Source organism: Dasypus novemcinctus, chromosome 7 (genome assembly GCF_030445035.2).
Source record: "Dasypus novemcinctus isolate mDasNov1 chromosome 7, mDasNov1.1.hap2, whole genome shotgun sequence".
Classification (NCBI taxonomy): domain Eukaryota; kingdom Metazoa; phylum Chordata; class Mammalia; order Cingulata; family Dasypodidae; genus Dasypus; species Dasypus novemcinctus.
In genome coordinates this window covers 35,210,021-35,225,956 of record NC_080679.1, presented here as the reverse complement: position 1 = coordinate 35,225,956, position 15,936 = coordinate 35,210,021, and the positions used below count along the sequence as shown (strand labels likewise).

The 15,936-nt window shown below is 35.3% G+C and overlaps 1 protein-coding gene across 49 annotated transcripts in view; it reads left to right on the top strand.

The window, feature by feature from the left end:
* The window catches only part of MAP2 (microtubule associated protein 2), a 308,607-nt gene that overhangs the window by 131,321 nt on the left and 161,350 nt on the right, over positions 1-15,936 (top strand). For 11 of the 49 annotated variants that reach the window (XM_058300230.2, XM_058300255.1, XM_058300244.1 and 8 more), the window contains exon 3: positions 8,560-8,624. The gene's annotated coding sequence lies outside the window, so the exon portion shown is untranslated. Of the gene's footprint in view, positions 1-7,741; positions 8,274-8,556; positions 8,625-15,936 lie in introns of those variants that run through there. The other 38 variants (XM_058300254.2, XM_058300248.2, XM_058300224.2 and 35 more) reach the window with 15 other exon arrangements.

Genomic DNA, 15,936 nt, shown 5'->3' with positions numbered 1-15,936 from the left:
GGTATGTTTACTTTTGTAAACAGTCTCATACCAGAACCCCTTTTCATAAAATTTACTGCAGACCTAAAATTTGTTATGAACAAAGAGTTTCTAAACCAATGGTACCTTAATCTTTTATTATTATTAATGTGTACCATACATGGAGTAAAGTACACACGTCTTTATTGTACTCCAGTTTATGTCACTGCCACCCAGATCAAGAAGACATTCTCCTACTTCTTCCTAGTCAATGCCATCCCCACATCCTACTTCCCTCTCCCTGTAGACTTTAACACTATTTTGACTTTTATCTCTGTGAATTAGTTTTGTCTGTTCTTGGATAGTATATAAATGGAATAATATAATATGTATTCTTCTGTGCCTGACTTCTTTCACTTATGATTATGTTCTTGAGTTTTATCTGTGTAATTGTGTGTAACTTTTTTCCTTTTTATTGCTGTGTAGTAATCCATTGTATGACTATACCACAATCTACTGTTGATTATTTTGGTGGTTTCCAATTTTTTTGCTATTATGAATAAAGTTGCTAAGAACATTTTTGTACATTTGTTTGGGTGGACATATGCATTCATTTCTCTTGGGTATATGCCTAGGAGTGGAATTGCTGAGTCATAGGTTGGGCATACATTTAACTTTACTGGATATTGCCAAACAATTTTTCAAAGTGGTTGTACTAATTTACACTCCCAAGAGCAATGTGTTCATAGCCTTTATTGTTTTCTTTTAAATACAGTTCTTAAAATGTAATGAGATTGTGATTTGCTGACTTGAAATTGCAATTATTTTCATATTGCAATTCACATGACACTGTTTTTAAAAGGAAATTTTTTAAAAACCTTGGTTAAATTGATGTTTATGAAAGTATATGAACAGAATAGAACTTTAGGTGCAGTTATTTTATAAGGCTAGATGACAATAGCATACAAAATCTAAATTAGGCTTTTAAGCTAGCTGTATCATTATATTGCAGTCAACCTTTAATTGCTGACCATAAGAAAATCATCTCTTTCTCTTTCTTTCTCATCTACATTTACATTATCCTGTTGGCTTTACCTAGATGAGTGAAATAAAAACACTGATGGAATAAGGAAAGAATGTATCATTTTTAAAACTGAAAAATTTACACAAAATATGAATCATTCCTGCTTAGAGTGGTATATAATCCAAAAATAATTTGAATTGTATTTTGTTCTTGGATAAGAATGTAACTAATGTTTAGAGAAATTCTACCATAAATTTAAAGTAAAATTCTGCAGCCAAATTCTGATCATGACAACTCAGAAAACACACTTGCTTAGAATAAATTAATCATTTCCACTGCTGGCCAAATCTAAACAAAATCACAATGAAGAATGTCAAGGATGACCACAGGTAACATATATGTCAGTATACTATTTTCTTCTTTTCAACACAATTTATTTCTGATTCATTCTTCCTCTAAGTTCACTGGAGATACTACATATTTTGTTTTGAAATATTTCCTACTGGGTTATATGTGTAAGAGATAGTTAAATACAAATGAGGAATGTAAATACAGGACTCAGGACATGCACAATATTAATCTGTTTTTAAACTTTAAATGAGTGAAAGTCCATCTGAGTGGCATAGAATATCTAGTAAGACTGAATAACAAATATTCAACAGACTAAAGATTATGGTCTATTCTCTTAAATTTTAAGAGGATGAATTTGGGGCAGGAGACAAGTGATTCAAGGATTCCACTTTTGGAGACAATTTTTTTTCTCCCTCATCTGCTTTCAAAATCCTTCATATAAATGTTTCAACATATTAATTATTTTTATAATGGTAACTAAGCTTTGCTGATGGTATATAGTTAATAATTTCTGTAGTTTGTAGGAAAAACAAAAGAAGACCACATGAGTGTTTTACATATATTTATTCTTTTGGTACTTAGTGATTATCTTTTAACTTCTGACCACTTGTTACTCACCCATAAATCAGGAACCCTCTAGGACATATGCCTTTTACTGATATCATGTTGGATTTATTTCCCATGTAGATTTATTTTAAAATTGAGATCTAGAGACTTCATGTTGAGTTTCTTAAGGAATTCTTTTTTTTTAAAGATTTATTTCTCTCCCCTTCCCCTCTCCCCTGCCCCCCAAGGTGTCTGCTCTGTGTCCATTCACTGTGTGTTCTTCTGCGTCTGCTTGCATTATCAGGCGGCACCAGGAAACTGCATCTCTTTTTGTTGCGTCATCTTGCTGCATCAGCTCTCCGTGTGCATGGCACCACTCCTGGGTGGGCTGCAGTTTTTTCACACAGGGTGGCTTTCCTTGCGGTGCACACTCCTTGCGTGTGGGTCACCTCTACATGGGGGCACAGCACTCCTTGCACGTGGCAGCATTGCACATGGGCCAGCTTACCCCACGGGTCAGGAGGCCCTGGGGATCGAACCCTGGACCCTCGATATGGTAGGTGCACACTCTATCCGTTGAGCCACATCCCCTTACCTCTTAAGGGATTCAAGAAACATTTCCAGAAGAATTTTTAGATCCTCAAATGAATCATAGACCCTCATGGCCTTAAAAATAATCAACTGGTATTGGAGCTGTGCTTCTAATAATTTCTAATGTTCTGAAAGTTGCTACAAATTGAATTTTAAGGGTCATATTTTAATTAAAGCCATGGAATTTTCAGATTTACCTTGCCTAGAGAGAAGGTTGTTTTATGCCTTTTGCTCTACTCAATTCTGCATCCTTAATAGCTCCTCTATTAAGGTGAATCATATTAAATAACCATATTGTCAGTTAAAAGTAATCGAATTTCTGAATTTCATAAAGTTCAGACTAATGTGTTAATTATGACACTTACCCACCCCCCTTTTTTTTATTTGCTTGACCATAGTTTATGTTTTGTGGAACAGATTTAATGGAAGAAAGATGTCATCTATGGTAAATAAGGCAAGGTGGTTTTCATTGAATTATTCACAATAATTTGCAAAATACACATCTGCTATTATATTTAGAATAACTCAAATTACTACTACTAATTTTTAAAATGCAAATTATTAGCAATTAGTCAACTAAAAAACATTTCAAAGCATTTTACCAAGATAGTATTAATGATTTGTTCTAATTTTATTTAAATAATCTAAAAATTAAAATTTAACATGCTGTAGTACCAATAGAAGGTATGATTTATCAAAAAAGATCTTTCTGAGAATTTATGAGCTGATAGATCCATGCTTGATAATTTAAAGAATTCAAAGAGAAAAAATATATATATATATAGAGAGAGGATATATAACTATCCTTTATAACCATTATAGGAAGGATTATATAATATAATGGAATTTACAAAAAAAATGATTGCATGGAAAAGGGTAGTTTATAGGGCAAATTAAAGACAATATTCATAAGGTAGGCTGACCGTATATACTGGGGAATATCAATATGGAATAAAGACTTTTTGCACATTAAAATACTCCAGTTCATCCCCTAAAGTTGTGTTTTTCAGTTATTCTCTTACTTTTTAAAATTGTTTTGAGTGCCAATATGCATTAGGCACTGTTTTAAGTGCTTTGAATACCCCAATGCCCCAAACAGGTAAAGATGACTCCCCTCATGGAACTTCATTTGTAGCAGGATGAGGCAGGTAATAAACAGTAAATATAATAAATAAAAAAACTTTATATCTCGATAGAAATTGCTAAGTCTTGTGAAAGGAGAAGTGGAGCAGGGGGAGGGGAGGGAGAGCCATGGGGAGGAAGTGTGGTTCCAATTTCCATTATAGTAGTCAGGAAATCCCTGTTTAGGAAGACGATGAGTTAAGACTTCAGGGACAGAGAGACATTTCTCCCTCCATTACTCGTTCCTCAAAGAGCTTAAAGAGTGATATACAGAACAGTATATATAGGGAGCTGTCTTAGTGTATGTGGGCTGCTAGGACAAATGCCACACAATGGCCTGGCTTAAACTACAGGAATTTATTGCCTCACAGATATCACCAGGCCATGCTTTCTCCTGGATTATGTAGTGTTATGCAGCTGGTTTGCTGGCAATGCTTGAAGCTTCTTGGATTCTAAATGCAGCTCTGCCTCCATTATAAGCCATATAAAGCCCAGCCTGATTCAGTTTGGCCTCACCATCTTCAGAGATTCTGTGTACAAATTAATTCACATGCACAGGACTCTGGGTTCGGACTCGAACATGCCTTTTATGAGGGGCATGATTCAATCCCCAACAGGAATGAAATAAGGATCTTCCAGAAGAGCCACCGTGGTGAGCTAACTGAATTTGGGAATAGAATTAAATTAGAGTTTTAGATCAGGGCCTGAAATTGAGCAGCTAAAGCAGAGGGGCAGAGACATCTCTGACAAAGAATCAGGTTTCTTATCAGAGAGAGAAAAAGAAATGTGAAGTTAGATTTCTGTTTACTTCTATGTTCCCTCCACTATTCCTGATTGAAGAGGAACCATTGCTCTTTTTTCCTTATTCTAGACCCTATCACGTCTGAAATACATGTGTATGTGCTAACATGGGTGGGATAAAGGAGCTGATGGAGGTGCACACCCTTACGGCTTACCTAGGTATTAGTTTGAATCATATGCTATTGCCATTTTGTAGGGAAAAAGTAATAGAATTTCAGAATTTCAAGATATAAAACATTGGCAAAGTCAAGAAGGATAGGGAAAGTTTAGGCTTACAAGCATAAATTTTTAAAAATCCAAAAAATCATGAAAAGTCTGTGTGAGATTCAATTATCTGTTATATTTTGTATTCAAAGAAAATAACGTACTTAGGGCAGGCCTTATATCTTATGTCTAATGTTTATTCCACAATGGACATGTTAAAGTAATAATTCCTTCCTCTAAAAGATGGGGAAGAAATCAGGGAAAAAAGAAAAGAAAGAAACTGAATATACCTATTCATTTTCATTTGTTGAACCAGATGTTCCCAAATACTAAATGATTTCCAGAGAGTGTTAAATGTTTTTGGAAGCTATGCTATTTTTTTTTAGGTAGGCCAGGACCATTATGTACTGTTTATGAGATCTTGACAGAATATGATCCGTGTTTCAAGAAATGAGTTTCTTGCATCATTTTTTGTGCTCAGAGGTGAACAAGGTATTACTATATACTCTACAAAATACTACAATGTAACTACCATAATAAAATATATTAAGATAAAACTTTTACTTTGAAAAACCATCTTCCTGACCTGAATCACTGAAGAAAAATAGAGATGTTTAAGAAAGAGACCGTTATTTAAAGGGATATTTTGGGGGACAATATTTAGGATTCACCGAGATCTGAAATCTCTTGTAATTGTTAGCTATGGCAATCATAATTTTAAAGTAATTTTATTATTCATCTTATAGCTGAGGCAGGGAGTGGTGGTAGTGACAGCTGTATTTTAGATATCGAAAACAGTTATATGCCCTATATAGAATCTTGAATCTAAAATAATTGAATTACAAGAACCAAATTTTGAAAGAACACCTTTGAAAAAATAAAAAATAAAACAATGAAACATCAAGGTCAAGATCCTAGCCAGATTTTTTACTAAGTAATTCAGAAATATATATTTTTTAAAATGTTATCATTTCAATACATAATCAGAATACACATTATCGATGAGTTTTTTTTGAAGATTTTTGTTTATTTCTCTCCTCTCTCCCCCCACCCTCAGTTGTCTGTTCTCTGTGTCCATTTGCTGCATGATCTTATTTGTCCACTTCTGTTGTCGTCAGCAGCATGGGAATCTGTGTTTCTTTTTGTTGCGTCATCTTGTCGTGTCAGCTCTCCCAGTGTGTGGCGCCATTCTTGGGCAGGCTGCACTTCCTTTCGTGCTGGGCGGCTCTCCTAACGGGGCGCACTCCTTGTGCGTGGGGCTCCCCTACATGGGAGACACCCCTGTGTGGCAGGGCACTCCTTGCGCACATCAGCACTGCGCATGGGCCAGCTCCACATGGGCCAGCTCCACACGGGTCAAGGAGGCCCAGGGTTTGAACCGCGGACCTCCCATGTGGTAGGCGGACGCCCTAACCACTGGGCCAAGTCTGCTTCCCATTCAGAAAGATATTAACAAATATTTTTCCCTCCAGAGGTTTGTTTTTTAATGAATTATCAATTTTTTTTCCTTTACATGGGCTCCCACTTTTCTAGCTTTGTTGGTTTGGGTAACCTGAGAAAGGCTCACACATTGTGTACACATAGGCGGAACCTTGGGAGGCCAACTCACTTTGATTGTCCAAGTTCCTGCTTGCAGAAAGAATGATGCCAGGAATGATAGGAGTCCTTAGTATATGATGATTAAGTTCAGGCTTGACAAGATAGGTTCACAAAAGGGCAATCATGCTTGATTCATCTCATTGCCAGACTGGAAAAGAGAAAAGCAGTGACATAATTACCCCGGATTCTACAGTCCTCAACTACAGTTGATATTAAGCAACTACAGATATTAAGCAAAGCTAGTCCTCAAAATGAGTGCAGTGCAGTTTAAAGAGGAAGGTCACTGTCTTAGCAAATAAAGCAAGGTGTACAAAATCAAAGACAAGGATATTTTTCGAATTTGGCTTGCTTAAATCAGAATGAGAGAGTGCAGATAAAGAAAGCCACTTGGCTGGAGAAGAAAATCAGGGGATCTGTGCCAGGAAACCCAAAAGGTGACTCTGCTAGTTCTCTAGCGAGTTTTGTGATCCTGGTCAAATTCTCTGGGCCTCAGTTTTCACACCTTTGAAACAAAAGGTATGAGCTATAATGAGTAGTTTCCCTGAATCCGGCTATATGGACAGAGGCAAGGAGTAGCAGGATCAATTACATCCTAAAGAATTAGAATTTGAATATTTATGAAAGCAAAATTAGTTAGTGATCAAAAAATGGGACAGAAAGGCAGCTTATGGAGAATGCAAATTCATCTTAATGAATTCAGAATATGGTTTCAAACTGCTCAAGACAATTCTTTCAAGCAGGACAAGAATGAAACATACTTCTGTCTCTAAATTTCCTCCACTGTAGTCTGGTTGCCTCTTCTCTACATTCACCTTGTTTTTTTCTCTTTACTTTCTCCCTCCCAGCAACCTTCACCGCTGTCCCTTTCGGTACACATCAGATTTTCTTCATTCATTGATGAAGGGACCTAACAATGCTATGAACATTATTTTATTTGTTAACATTTTTCTCCATCCTTTTTCTGCAAGAAATAAATGCAGGGAATTATTCCTACTTAACCTCCTTACATAAGGGGCGCTGTGAAACAAGGATATTCAACTGCTAATTTCAGTTGCTAACATGAAGGGGATACTGATTATGTCAGAGATTCAATTCCCTATTTCATCCCTCAGGGACTGTAAAACACCAGAACTCAAGCTGGTTGCCACCTCCTTTTGCTTTTGAATGTACATGGGATAAAATTGATTGCCCACAAATGTCACACATCATCCCTGGTTTCCTAATCCTCTTTGTTTTTTGTTGCCGGTCTTCCTGGTAAGGAAAACATTGCCAAGTGCGTAATTATCACAATTACAAAGGGATTGAATTTTCCATAAGAAAGTATATGTAAATATATACATTCCTCTAATGAGCACATTTATTTATTTTGGAAGAAGCAATACCCGATACCCAGTTTTTAAAATATTGTAATTATCTGCCAGTGACAAAACATCAAAGAATCTCTGCTCACATTTATGCGGATAATAAAAATTCCCATAAACTATCAGTCATGTCCAGTCTGTGGAGCCGAACTTGTTATCCTATATGCCTGAAAACTGCCTCTCCATTTAAGCATGGAGTGTGTGTGTGGTGTCTGGATATTAACACAAAGGAGACCAGATGACACTCATAGGCTTATAGACTAGACTCCCAGGGACACACTCGGATAGAGGCAATTAAAATGCCTGTCAGGCATTTGATATGAGAAGCCACGATGGCAAACCGCTAAATCGTATGCCAGGGCTGCATCCCATTGTCAGTGAATGATGGCGGAACAGGGTGGCTTGTCATCTTTCTCGAAAATTCTGAGGCTAGTGAGCTCTCTCTCCCTCTCCCACTCGCCTTATTTTCCTTTTCGCCACTGCGGGGACTTTTTCTAATTTGCAGTTTCCCTCCCCCTGGCCTCCCTCCCCCCCCCCCCCCCCCCGCCCCCCAACACACACACACAGCACACACAGACAGGAGCTGGTGGCTTGCAGACTGCGTCTGTCTGGAGCTAGAGAGGCAGAGCCAGCCCGTGAAGAACATTGCTCCGGAAGAAGGATTCTGCAGCAGTCCTCAAACGCTAGGCTTGGGTGGTACCCCTGCATATGTGCTGGTAATGGCTTGGGATTTTTGTTTAGTTTTGTTTAGTTTTATTTTTCTCTCCGTTTTTGTCCCCCAAAGAATCTGCTTTGTGTGATTTCAGAGTAGAATGCTTTAAAATTCCTAATTGCGCTTCCTAAAAATTCAAGTACTGCATTTTCCATGCCACAGATTTCAAGGCATAGATTTATTATCTGGATATAAAGAATGCATTTTTCTTATTGGTGAGTTACAATTTTCAATATTTAGTTAACAAATCTGTATATGTTATTTTTTTCCCTTTTGTTTTGTTTCAGTAGATTCTTCATCTTGTCTCTAAACGAGGAAATATTGATTGGGAGCTACTCATTCAGAAAATTAAAAGGTACCACACGTTTTGTTTGAATGTTTATATGAGGGAAAATCAGGGAGGAATTGAAATGTTTTTGTTTAAATTAATCTCTCTATCCTCTTTTATCCTTAAGCCTACATTGATCATTGTCTAGAGCATGTATAATTTCTATGTAGATAATACCATTTTCCAAGGCTGTTTTGATTAGAAGATGCCTAAAGAATTCTTTTGCCTGTGTTGCAAGTTATTAACAAATATCATCATGTCTGGTTTATTGTAGTAAATACACCATGTCTGGTGTATTGATTATTATATTGTGATAGTTTTAAAAAATGTCCATATTTCCCTATCCAATTTAAAATTCAAAAATTCAAATCATGCTAAGCATTCTATAAATACTAAGAAATATACTAAGTTATGATTATGTCTGAAGGAACTCTGCTAATAAGGGATTTTTAAAAAGGTTCAATTCAATACCTTGCCTTTCCCAGGTAGAATGAGTGCTAGAGATGAAAACCCAGGAATGACTCAGTATTGTTGGTTTCTGCGAATAAAATGCCGAAACTTCTTTGATGATGCTTTAGTTTTTAGTAAACAGATATATTTAAAGGCTGAGGATGCTAGCTACTAAAGAACTGATTTTTCATATCCTCTTATCAGCCTTGATAGCATAAGAAATTAATCCTTCATCTTGTCACAGAAGTGGTTGAATCCATTGATCCTGGGCCTTTTGCTCACATCAAAAATATTAATTTTCAAATTCATCATCAGTAGGCATATTGATTTGGGAGGGTTGATCATAGGCGTTACTCTTTCTTAATTCTTTAAGATTATCTTTTAGCTTTAACATATACTTATGCTAATAAAACATATATTTGTAATTTGCCTTTCAAAAAATGGAAGACATTTTCTGACTTGCTGAGAGGAAGATCAATAACATATTTTAAACCTTTCCATAGCATCTGTGTAGAATTTTCCATCAAGAATATCAGTCCAAAATATTCTATGCAGTAAGGTTAGTTGTTTTGTTTTTTTTTTTTTGAAAATGGCTGAGTATATACTGACCCTGAAATACAAGGAGTACGTGAATGTATTTGTAGCAGTCGAATATTTGTAACAGTTGAAGGAGATTATTGCGTTTTCCTTGTTTATTTTTCTCTGCAGTGTGTAATTATGAGACCTTAATGTATTCAATCCACAAGCACTTATTAAGAGCCTTACTGCTGTGGACAGTTATTGTGAGAGAGGCAAAGGCCAGATGACACTGTCCTTACCCTTCCAGAATATAAGCAACATCACATGAGATATTTGAACCAAAGAATGAATTCCACAAAATGAATCAGAATGTTCTGCAAAAGAAATTTGTATTATTTCAGATACTGAAAAAATTTAATAAACTGGTCTCAGAAACACCTGAATTATATTGCTTCTTTCCTCAGATATCAATCTCAGTGGAATTATGTATGAAATCCCCAAATAGGGTTTACTGTTCCTCCTAGGTCTTGTAAAACTCTTGGGACCATTCTCCCTTTTTAGGGTTCCTTCAGAGAAGGTGAAACCTTTTCATGTTTGGTGAAAAAAGTTATTTTGGGGATTTTTCCCATCTGACTAAATCTGTACAGCAAATCTTTCATGTGAGACTATGTTTCCTAATCCTCAGACTCATTTAGCAACTCATTATATTAATTTTGAACTTTGAGGTAATTATATGAATTGGAAAAGAATGAAATTTTTATTTAACTCCTAAAAATTGGATTCAATATATCGTCAATAGGAACTAATAACATTTGTTGTAATTGGTATGGGGACTGGAGAAGTAGCATATGACCTCACCAAGATCCTCTTGGTAGGCCTTGCCTAAATTTTCTAGGGCCGTTTAAAAATTAATACAAGGGCATGGTGACAGATTCTGTGTAATAAACCAGAGTTTATTAAAATAGACTGATATGTAGTCAAATCAAAATAGAATTTTCCCATTGAGCCCTAAAAAAAAGTCAGGAATCTCTATTTTGGTTTTTCTAAACAGTATCATCTTCACAGGATTTAATTCCTTTACTGAATTCTTTACTCACATAGAATAGTGCCTGGACCACAGTAGGAGTTCAAAAAAATATTTCGTTTAATTATTTAATGGATAAATGAATTCACTAACCTCCCCCCCCCACCCTTTTTATTCTTTGTGTGTATGTGTGTGATTATACACTGTGATACAGACCTTTGGCACTCTTTAAAAAGTTATCCAAGATATTCGTTATATGTATTGAATAGAAATAATCTAGATAACTAATACTGGGAAGTAAAGCAGATGAACCATGTGTAGAAATTTCTCCAAGTTCCATGGAAAAGGAATTTCTCATTTTAGGGTAAGATGGAAAGAATTTTTGAAATATCCCCTTTAACTTTCATCAGCCGGGGGAACGATGCCAAACTGCAGCATGAGTTTTGCTTTATGGATGCTTCCTACATACTATGCCCAGGCTTGACATTGTTTATTGCTCTTTCTATCTTTAGCCAAGATTTTGCTGCAGCATAAAGGAGGAGGTTCCCCCCCCCCCCAATCCCTATAAATGTAATACTAGAAATGATGTCATATGCACCAGTTAATAATGAGCAACAAAGCATTTAGCAAGAGCAAGAGAATTGTATATTATCAAGGAATCCATGAAGAAATTTCTGTAATCTTAATAACCTTAGAAAATGCTAGCTTTTCTTTTTGTCATTTATGGTTATTAATAAAAATATATTTTTGTAATTATCTATGTTCCAGGTGCTATCTTAAGCCTTTAACATATTTTATCTCATTTAGTTCTCCCTACAATCCTGTGAAGTAGGTATGGTCTCCATTTTACAGATGCATGAACTTTGACTCCAATTGGGTAATCAACTCAAGTCTGACCAAAGGTCCTTCAGATTAACCACTACCAATGACATTATTTTCTAACATATTTTTGGCACATAGTCATTGTCTTAATGTTTTATTTATGCATATAACAAACAATAAGGTTAAAGTAGTATGCTTGTAGATTCTTGTTTATATATATGTATATATATGTATATGTATGTGTATATATGTATATATGAATATATATATAACTTTAAAAAGTTCAAAATGGACAAAATAAGCCAATAAGCATGTAGGGAACAGTGTCATTAACAGTATAAAAATACCACATTCAACCTCTAGTACAGCTAGCAAACCCAGAAAACCTGAGAGCACTAATATTACACAAATATGCATTAAGACTCTCTACTTGCAAAGTAGCTTACAATGAAACACTCGTGGAGCTCAGCTGGGAGCAGTGGAGTAAGACAGGATGTAACATCAAGGCTTGTTGGTACCATAGAGAGATATTAATGACTTTGTTAGGGACTGCATTGTAGGGCAGAATTACTAGCAACTGTGAGGTGACTCAACAGAAAATATTTCATGGAGGATGGGTTTTTTGAGGTGGATCTTAGGGATGAGGAGCATTCAAAGGGGAGACCTCGAATGGAGGAGCTCAAGGAAGAGCAAATATTAGCAAAGGAAGTGAATGTGCTTGAAAAGCATAGACTGATCTCATTTATATTCTAGGGCAGAAAAGGGGGAATTTTAAAAGAAAGGGATGGAAAGTTACCTGAATGATATTAGGTTGTAACTAATAAAATGGCAAATATTTGATCATTTTTGAACTAGGAAATAAGAATTTCACTCTGTTCAACATAAAACTTTGGGAAGGCACCTTAAAGCCAACTTGAGGAGTTTTTAATCTTAATTGAGTATGCAGTGGAAAGCCATTGACTGTCTTTTGAACAGAAGATCCCTACGACCTAAATTGTGTGTTCAGATGATTTATCTCATAGCATTGTGTGAGATAAATTAGAGTTGTGGGTAAAAACATGTTGAAGAGAGCATAACTTTAGAAGCTGTCATGAAATAATCCAGGAAAGAATAACAGCCCAAAGAAAGTGTTGGTTGTGGGCATGAAAGAGAAGGTAGGAAAATGAAAGATGTTTCTGAGCTCAAATTCATATACAGAGTATAGCAACTGCTTAACTGATAGGAGGAATGCAAAGCAGAAGAAGGAGTTTAAGGTTTGAATTTGAGATTGAATCTGATGACTGGAAAAATGTAAGGGAAAAATGTAGATGGAGCTAATTAAGAAAAGAGACCCTCTTTCATTTTATTGGATCTTTAGTCTCTAGCCCACTGCCTAATGCAAAATAGGCCCTCAATAAATGTTGTAAGAATGAGAAAGTAAATAAAAATTGAAGAGAGAGGTTTGGGACATGATGGCTAGATATGCAAGTGGACTGATCTAGCAGTTTCTGGAACATGTAGATCCAGAGCTGAGAAGAGAATTGGGAAGTTAGTAAATGGATGAGATTACCAAGTAAAATGAGAGAAGGACCAAAAAGAGAACTTTTGGCAGCACTTGCGTTAAGGATGAGAACGAGGAACAGAAATTGGCAAAATTAAAGAAATAATTTTTTTAAAAAAGAGAACATGCAATGCAATGGAAAACAAAGCTATTTATTGTAAAAACAATAAGCCTACATTTTGGAAAATATGTAAAATTTAGAAGAACATAGAGAAGGAAATAATAGTTATCCGTAACTACATAATTCAGAAACTATGATTAGCAGTTTTTAAACCTTTTGGCTTCTCTTCTTTCATACTGTTGGATATAAATTTACATAATCAGAATGAAGAGAATACAATATTGAGTTCTGTCTTTTTTTTTCCACTCAGCAGTATCTGAAACATATTCTTTCATCATATTGCCGTTTGCGTTGGGTTCTAACATGTAGACATGGGGCATTTTTACTCCTTACTATTTCCATTTATTCACTATAATAATAATGCTGCTTTGGAATATTTTGTATATCACTCTTAAATGATATTTCACCTTGATTCCAACATGTACTTCCTAACAGTAACTTTATCATAGGTAATACATTGTAAAATTTCTTGCCAGAAAAGATGTGATGGTTTTGAAATGAGCCTCTTCTTTCCTCCAAGAATGGTAATCTGTATTCTCAGCTGCCCTATCCTAGGCTCTGTGACAGATACTTTAATAATCACCAAAGCTCTCATATAAATTATATTAACCTCATTTTGCAAGTGAAGGAACATACACCTAGAGAATTACACAAGGACATATACCTAGCAATTTTCAGAATTAGTTTTGAATAGGGGTCTCTCTCCAAACTAGAAAAATAGTAGAAACAGAAACAAGATATTGAGAATTGAGTAAGTTAATTAGGATATGAAAAAAATAGGAAAACCCTCTTAAGAAGTCCAGGACTCAAAGAAAAAAGACATAAAGCATGTAAGGCAAGGACAGTATTGATTGACGTAGGGCTTGGCTGCCTTTTTTTTTAATTTAATTGAAATATATCACTCATACATAAACAATAAATGTATAATAGTTGTGAACTTACAAAACAAACATATATATAACATCAAACAAACATATATAACATCTCTACCACCAATAACCAATAACATATATAACATCCCTACCACCAATAACTTGCATTGTTTTTAAACCTTTTTAACTAATGATTAAAGAGCATTGCCAAAATATTACTACTAAACAAAGTATTTTTCCCCTAACCAACCCCGATTATTATTATCTTCATATCATTTATATATGAACATACATAAACAATTAAGTGTATAGTAAAAGTTGTGAACTTACAAAGCAAACATGCATAGCATCATACAGGGGTCCCATACATCAACCCTCCGTCAACACCTTGCATTGTCATGAGATGTTTGTTACAAACTATGAGAGAACACTGTCAAAATCTTTCTACTAATCATAGTTCTTTTCTTATATTTGGTGTTTTTCCCCCAATTCACCCTATTATTATTTTTAAATATATTTTTTTTATGACAGAAGCTGTGAACTTATAAAACAATCATGCAGATGTACAGAATTCCCAAACAACACCCCTCCATCAACACACCACAATATGGTGTGTCATTTGCTACAGATAAAATAATATCATCTGATTATTGCCATGTCCATAGTGTACATTTGGCTCACATTTTCCATACTGCCTCAGTATCAACACAGTACATCTTTTGCATAGATGCAAGAATATTATATTATTACTACTAACCACAGTCCATAGGTCACTCCAGCGGTATTTTTCCCATGCTTCTTCACATTCCCAACACCCTGCAGTAGTAATATACATTTGTTCTAGCTAACAAAGGAAATCCTTGCATCTGTACCATCAACCACAATTCTCACCCACCTCTTATTGTGCTATCCAGTTCCTAGATTATTCTCAAGCATTCTGTCAATTGGTATTTACATAACTAGACTACCATTTTCAGTCACATCCCCATTTATAAACTAGCTGTTACTCACTGTGTGTTACCATCCACTCTATACATTTCCACACTTTTACTGTAAAGCTAATTAAAACTTCTACATACATTAAACATCAGTAGTCCACTCAGTCCTCCTCTTATCTCCTTTAAGAATCCACCACCTACCACCAGGTCTTGAAGATATTTTCCAATAATTTCTTCTAGAAGTTTTATGTTTCTTGCTTTTATTTTTAGTTTTTTGATCCATTTTGAGTTAATTTTTGGATATGGTGTGATAAGGGGTCCTCTTTCCTTCTTTCAGCTCTGGATGTCCAATTCTATCAGCACCATTTGTTGAATGAATTGTTCTGCTCGAGTTGTGTGAGTTTGACAGGCTAGTCAAAAATCACTTGACCATACCTGTGAGGGTGTTTCTGAACCATAAATTTGGTTCCATTGGTCTGTTGTGTCTGTCTTTAGGCCAGTACCATTGCTGTTTTTATCACTATAGGTGGGTATTATGATTTAAAGTCTTGAGATAAGGGTTTACTTTTTCTTTTTATGATGTTTCTGGCTATTCAGGACTCCATATCCTTCCAAATAATTTAATGATCATGTTTTCAATTTTTTCTTTAATGCTGGTGGAATTTTTATTGGGATTGCATTAAATCTGTATATCAATTTGAGTAGAATTGACATTTTAATGATATTTCGTCTTCCAATCCATGAGCATGGAATGTTCTTCCAGTTATTTAGGGCTTTTTTGATTTGTTTTAACACTGAGTTGCAGTTTTCTGAATACAAGTTCTTTATGTCATTGATTAAGTTTATTCCTGACTATTTGAGTTTCATCTGTCCTATTTTATTTTCACCACTATTTTGACACTTTTAGTTACTTTTATTGATATAATCTTCCTTTCTAGACTCTCTTCCAGGTCTCTTTCTCCTGTTTTTTCTTTTCAGGCTCTAGCAAACCCTTTAGGATTTCCTGAACTATTGGTCTCTTGATTAGAAATTCTCTCAGTTTCTGTTTATCTG